The sequence below is a fragment of the Convolutriloba macropyga genome, unplaced genomic scaffold (assembly GCF_964194025.1).
Source record: "Convolutriloba macropyga unplaced genomic scaffold, txConMacr16.3 SCAFFOLD_409, whole genome shotgun sequence".
Classification (NCBI taxonomy): domain Eukaryota; kingdom Metazoa; phylum Xenacoelomorpha; order Acoela; family Convolutidae; genus Convolutriloba; species Convolutriloba macropyga.
In genome coordinates this window covers 13904-20075 of record NW_027451389.1, presented here as the reverse complement: position 1 = coordinate 20075, position 6172 = coordinate 13904, and positions in this window count along the sequence as shown.

Sequence of the window (6172 nt, the reverse complement as noted above, 5' to 3'; positions counted from 1 at the left end):
TAATACTAGGGAAAATGATTGAGGATTTAATATCAGATTTTCACATGTTGATGTTTCGGCTTTCGCCTACTAGAAACAACATAATACTAGTCTGCTAAGAAATCTCGCTCAAATTGCCTTTTCACATACAGAAGTTTCACCTTCTATTGGTTAGAGAACAGTTCTCAGCTGTCGACATGGTTACTAGTAACAACATCGTACTCAACACAAAAATTCTTCAACTTCACAACTTTCACATGCTGATGTTTCTGCTTTCGCGTACTAGAAACAGCATAATACTTATTGCTTTGTCAAGAAGTGTGTGTGTCTTTCCCATGCGAAAGTTTCACCGGTCAGCAATAATTGCCGTGTCCAATTAAGGTTACTCATAGCTGTATAATACTAGGGAAAATGATTGAGGATTTAATATCAGATTTTCACATGTTGATGTTTCGGCTTTCGCCTACTAGAAACAACATAATACTAGTCTGCTAATAAATCTCGCTCAAATTGCCTTTTCACATACAGAAGTTTCACCTCTTCTTGGTCACTGTACAGATGATGCTGTCTGTTCTTTATTTGGTTCTGCTTATTATAAGGAGGGGCATCACTCCTTCCTCCTTGGTTTGCATGCATTAAGCCTGCTTTGTGAAAAGCGTATCTTTCTAGCTTTTCTTCGCCTTACTCGGTAGGACGATACAATCCAGACATTAGTCAGTCTTGGTGTAAAGTCACTGAGTATTATTCGGTTCTGCTTTATTCAGCAATATGCTGTATAATTGTTGTAATTTGCGAACATATTTGTTCTCAGTTCCGAACTACTAGCGACGACAGATTACCAGCGGTCATGAGCCATCAAGGTAGTTCTTTGGTGCATCAAGTAGAGAGGTGCCATCAAACAACACTTCCCTAATAATGCTACACACATAGAATTTGCTACAGTGCAGCTTTTTACTTTGCAAAATTTGCGCACAAATTTTGCATAGAATAAATGTTTTATCAAGATTTTTAGATCCCCTCCCTTGAGAGAACGTTACTCCTTTAAGTGAACACCCCGCGGCGTCCTGTTGTTATTGCTTATAACCATTTCGCAAGCCGGAGGCATAATGCACTACGCAAGCCGCTACTTTGGCACAGAGGCACCTAGTTTTACACCCGGGACTTCAGGTGGCCCAGTTTTACACCCAGTACAGCGGTGCCAGTTGGTAACCCGGTGGATCCTCGGAGACCAGACATGATCATAGATCAAACCCGATGTATGCTACTCCTGAACGTATAGTATCTCCACTGTGCAATGAAATTATCGTTCGTTTCGGGCCTTCCTATACGTTCAGCAGACAATCGCTAGGAATTCACCTCGTGACCCGTGGTGACCACACTGGATTTCAAGTTTATTGATTTGGACAGACCTGTCATTTATTTTGCTTTTCAGCTTCAGTTCTGCTCGATCTAGCTTGCCTAAGGCTTGATCTCGCTTTGCTCACCCCTGTAGGAGCCTCTACTAGTACCACTCGGAGTAATGGGGAATCCACCAGACCTAATCGATGAATGCCATCAAACAACAAACATCATACCCGGCTTCATCAGGCATATTTTATTACTTCCGAGAGGTACTTTAGTATCAGATCTTTCTCCATGCCTCTTATGAGGACCCGTCAGACCTTTCGGTTTATCGTTTAGCTTCAGTCCTGCTCGATCTAGCTTTCCCAAGGCTCGATCTAGCTCTATTCGCCCCACTAGAGGGCTCTCTAAGACCCCTCGGTCTTAGTGTTAGCTCCGGTACTGCTCGGTCGTGCTTGCTGAAGGCCCGACCCAGCTTTAGTTAGATTCTCGTACTTTCTCTTGGCCTCTCTAGGAGGACCAGACAGACCTCTCGGTCTATCGTTTAGCTTCAGTCCTGCTCGATCTAGCTTGCCCAAGGCTTGATCAAGCTCTATTCGCCCCGCTAGAGGGCTCTCTAAGACCCCTCGGTCTTAGTGTTATCTTCTGTAATGCCTAACCAAGCTTACTACAGGCCTTGGTCAGGTCTTTATCGGTCACCGATTAGTAACAGACCAATCATAGGGCCTTCCACCCTATCCGGGTTGAGGTCTTTAGTCCAGCCATATTTTGACAAGACACCTCTCCCTAATAATGCCCCACACATAGAATTACTGTCCATGCAGTATTTAACTTGTGTTTTTTTCTAAAATTTGATTTTCACTTTTTGGAGGTTCATTTGCTCCTCTGACACTCTTTCAGCTTCAATCTTACTCGATCTAGCTTTCCCAAGGCTCGATCTAGCTCTATTCGCCCCACTAGAGGGCTCTCTAAGACACTTCGGTCTTAGTGTTAGCTCCGGTCTTGCTCAATCGTGCTTGCTGAAGGCGCGATCAAGCTTTAGTTAGCTTCTCGTACTTCCTCTTGGCCTCTCTAGGAGGACCAGACAGACCTCTCGGTCTATCGTTTAGCTTCAGTCCTGCTCGATCTAGCTTTCCCAAGGCTCGATCTAGCTCTATTCGCCCTGCTAGAGGGCTCTCTAAGACCCCTCGGTCTTAGTGTTAGCTCCGGTACAGCTCGGTCGTGCTTGCTGAAGGCCCGATCAAGCTTTAGTTAGATTCTCGTACTTTCTCTTGGCCTCTCTAGGAGGACCAGACAGACCTCTCGGTCTATCGTTTAGCTTCAGTCCTGCTTGATCTAGCTTTCCCAAGGCTCGATCTAGCTCTATTCGCCCTGCTAGAGGGCTCTCTAAGACCCCTCGGTCTTAGTGTTAGCTCCGGTACAGCTCGGTCGTGCTTGCTGAAGGCCCGATCAAGCTTTAGTTAGCTTCTCGTACTTTCTCTTGGCCTCTCTAGGAGGACCAGACAGACCTCTCGGTCTATCGTTTAGCTTCAGTCCTGCTCGATCTAGCTTTCCCAAGGCTCGATCTAGATCTATTCGCCCTGCTAGAGGGCTCTCTAAGACCCCTCGGTCTTAGTGTTAGCTCCGGTACAGCTCGGTCGTGCTTGCTGAAGGCCTGATCAAGCTTTAGTTAGCTTCTCGTACTTTCTCTTGGCCTCTCTAGGAGGACCAGACAGACCTTTCGGTCTCTTGCTTAGCTTCAGTCCTGCTCGATCTAGCTTTCCCAAGGCTCGATCTAGCTCTATTCGCCCCGCTAGAGGGCTCTCTAAGACCCCTCGGTCTTAGTGTTAACTCCTGTAATGCCTAACCAAGCTTACTACAGGCCTTGGTCAGGTCTTTATCGGTCACCGATTAGTAACAGACCGATCATGGGGCCTTCCACCCTATCCGGGTTGAGGTCTTTAGTCCAGCCATATTTTGACAAGACACCTCCCCCTAATAATGCCCCACACATAGAAATACTGTCCATGCAGTATTTAACTTGTGTTTTTTCTAAAATTTGATTTTCACTTTTTGGAGGTTCATTTGCTCCTCTGACACTCTTTCAGCTTCAATCTTACTCGATCTAGCTTTCCCAAGGCTCGATCTAGCTCTATTCGCCCCACCAGAGGGCTCTCTAAGACACTTCGGTCTTAGTGTTAGCTCCGGTCTTGCTCAATCGTGCTTGCTGAAGGCGCGATCAAGCTTTAGTTAGCTTCTCGTACTTTCTCTTGGCCTCTCTAGGAGGACCAGACAGACCTCTCGGTCTATCGTTTAGCTTCAGTCCTGCTCGATCTAGCTTTCCCAAGGCTCGATCTAGCTCTATTCGCCCCGCTAGAGGGCTCTCTAAGACCCCTCGGTCTTAGTGTTAGCTCCGGTACAGCTCGGTCGTGCTTGCTGAAGGCCCGATCAAGCTTTAGTTGGCTTCTCGTACTTTCTCTTGGCCTCTCTAGGAGGACCAGACAGACCTCTCGGTCTCTTGCTTAGCTTCAGTCCTGCTCGATCTAGCTTGCCCAAGGCTTGATCAAGCTCTATTCGCCCCGCTAGAGGGCTCTCTAAGACCCCTCGGTCTTAGTGTTAGCTCCGGTACAGCTCGGTCGTGCTTGCTGAAGGCCCGATCAAGCTTTAGTTAGCTTCTCGTTTTTTCTCTTGGCCTCTCTAGGAGGACCAGACAGACCTCTCGGTCTATCGTTTAGCTTCAGTCCTGCTCGATCTAGCTTTCCCAAGGCTCGATCTAGCTCTATTCGCCCCGCTAGAGGGCTCTCTAAGACCCCTCGGTCTTAGTGTTAGCTCCGGTACAGCTCGGTCGTGCTTGCTGAAGGCCCGATCAAGCTTTAGTTGGCTTCTCGTACTTTCTCTTGGCCTCTCTAGGAGGACCAGACAGACCTCTCGGTCTATCCTTTAGCTTCAGTCCTGCTCGATCTAGCTTTCCCAAGGCTCGATCTAGCTCTATTCGCCCCGCTAGAGGGCTCTCTAAGACCCCTCGGTCTTAGTGTTATCTCCTGTAATGCCTAACCAAGCTTACTACAGGCCTTGGTCAGGTCTTTATCGGTCACCGATTAGTAACAGACCGATCATAGGGCCTTCCACCCTATCTGGGTTGAGGTCTTTAGTCCAGCCATATTTTGACAAGACACCTCCCCCTAATAATGCCCCACACATAGAATTACTGTTTATGCAGCTTTTCACTTGTGAAATTTTTAATTTTCGCAATTATTATAGAATAAGTGTTTGCGCAGCTTTTCATAGGTCGAGCTCTAGCTAGCTAGCTCAAGCTAGCTAGCTAGCTCAAGCTCAAGCTATCTAGCTCAAGCTCAAGCCAGCTAGCTCAAGCTCAAGCTAGCTAGCTAGCTCAAGCTCAAGCTAGCTAGCTAGCTCAAGCTCAAGCTAGCTAGCTCAAGCTCAAGCTAGCTAGCTCAAGCTCAAGCTAGCTAGCTAGCTCAAGCTCAAGCTCAAGCTAGCTAGCTCAAGCTCAAGCTCAAGCTAGCTAGCTAGCTCAAGCTCAAGCTAGCTAGCTAGCTCAAGCTCAAGCTAGCTAGCTAGCTCAAGCTCAAGCTAGCTAGCTCAAGCTCAAGCTCAAGCTCAAGCTAGCTAGCTAGCTCAAGCTAGCTAGCTAGCTCAAGCTCAAGCTAGCTAGCTAGCTCAAGTTCAAGCTAGCTAGCTAGCTCAAGCTCAAGCTAGCTAGCTAGCTCAAGCTCAAGCTAGCTAGCTCAAGCTCAAGCTAGCTAGCTCAAGCTCAAGCTAGCTAGCTAGCTCAAGCTCAAGCTCAAGCTAGCTAGCTCAAGCTCAAGCTCAAGCTAGCTAGCTAGCTCAAGCTCAAGCTAGCTAGCTAGCTCAAGCTCAAGCTCAAGCTAGCTAGCTAGCTCAAGTTCAAGCTAGCTAGCTAGCTCAAGCTCAAGCTAGCTAGCTCAAGCTCAAGCTAGCTAGCTCAAGCTCAAGCCAGCTAGCTCAAGCTCAAGCTCAAGCTAGCTAGCTAGCTCAAGCACAAGCTAGCTAGCTAGCTCAATCTCAAGCTAGCTAGCTCAAGCTCAAGCTAGCTAGCTCAAGCTCAAGCTAGCTAGCTAGCTCAAGCTCAAGCTCAAGCTAGCTAGCTCAAGCTCAAGCTCAAGCTAGCTAGCTAGCTCAAGCTCAAGCTAGCTAGCTAGCTCAAGCTCAAGCTCAAGCTAGCTAGCTCAAGCTCAAGCTCAAGCTAGCTAGCTAGCTCAAGCTCAAGCTGGCTAGCTAGCTCAAGCTCAAGCTAGCTAGCTAGCTCAAGCTCAAGCTAGCTAGCTCAAGCTCAAGCTCAAGCTCAAGCTAGCTAGCTAGCTCAAGCTAGCTAGCTAGCTCAAGCTCAAGCTAGCTAGCTAGCTCAAGTTCAAGCTAGCTAGCTAGCTCAAGCTCAAGCTAGCTAGCTAGCTCAAGCTCAAGCTAGCTAGCTCAAGCTCAAGCTAGCTAGCTCAAGCTCAAGCTAGCTAGCTAGCTCAAGCTCAAGCTCAAGCTAGCTAGCTCAAGCTCAAGCTCAAGCTAGCTAGCTAGCTCAAGCTCAAGCTAGCTAGCTAGCTCAAGCTCAAGCTAGCTAGCTAGCTCAAGTTCAAGCTAGCTAGCTAGCTCAAGCTCAAGCTAGCTAGCTCAAGCTCAAGCTAGCTAGCTCAAACTCAAGCTAGCTAGCTAGCTCAAGTTCAAGCTAGCTAGCTAGCTCAAGCTCAAGCTAGCTAGCTAGCTCAAGCTCAAGCTAGCTAGCTCAAGCTCAAGCTAGCTAGCTCAAGCTCCAGCTAGCTAGCTAGCTCAAGCTCAAGCTCAAGCTAGCTAGCTCAAGCTCAAGCTCAAGCTAGCTAGCTAGCTCAAGCTCAAGCTA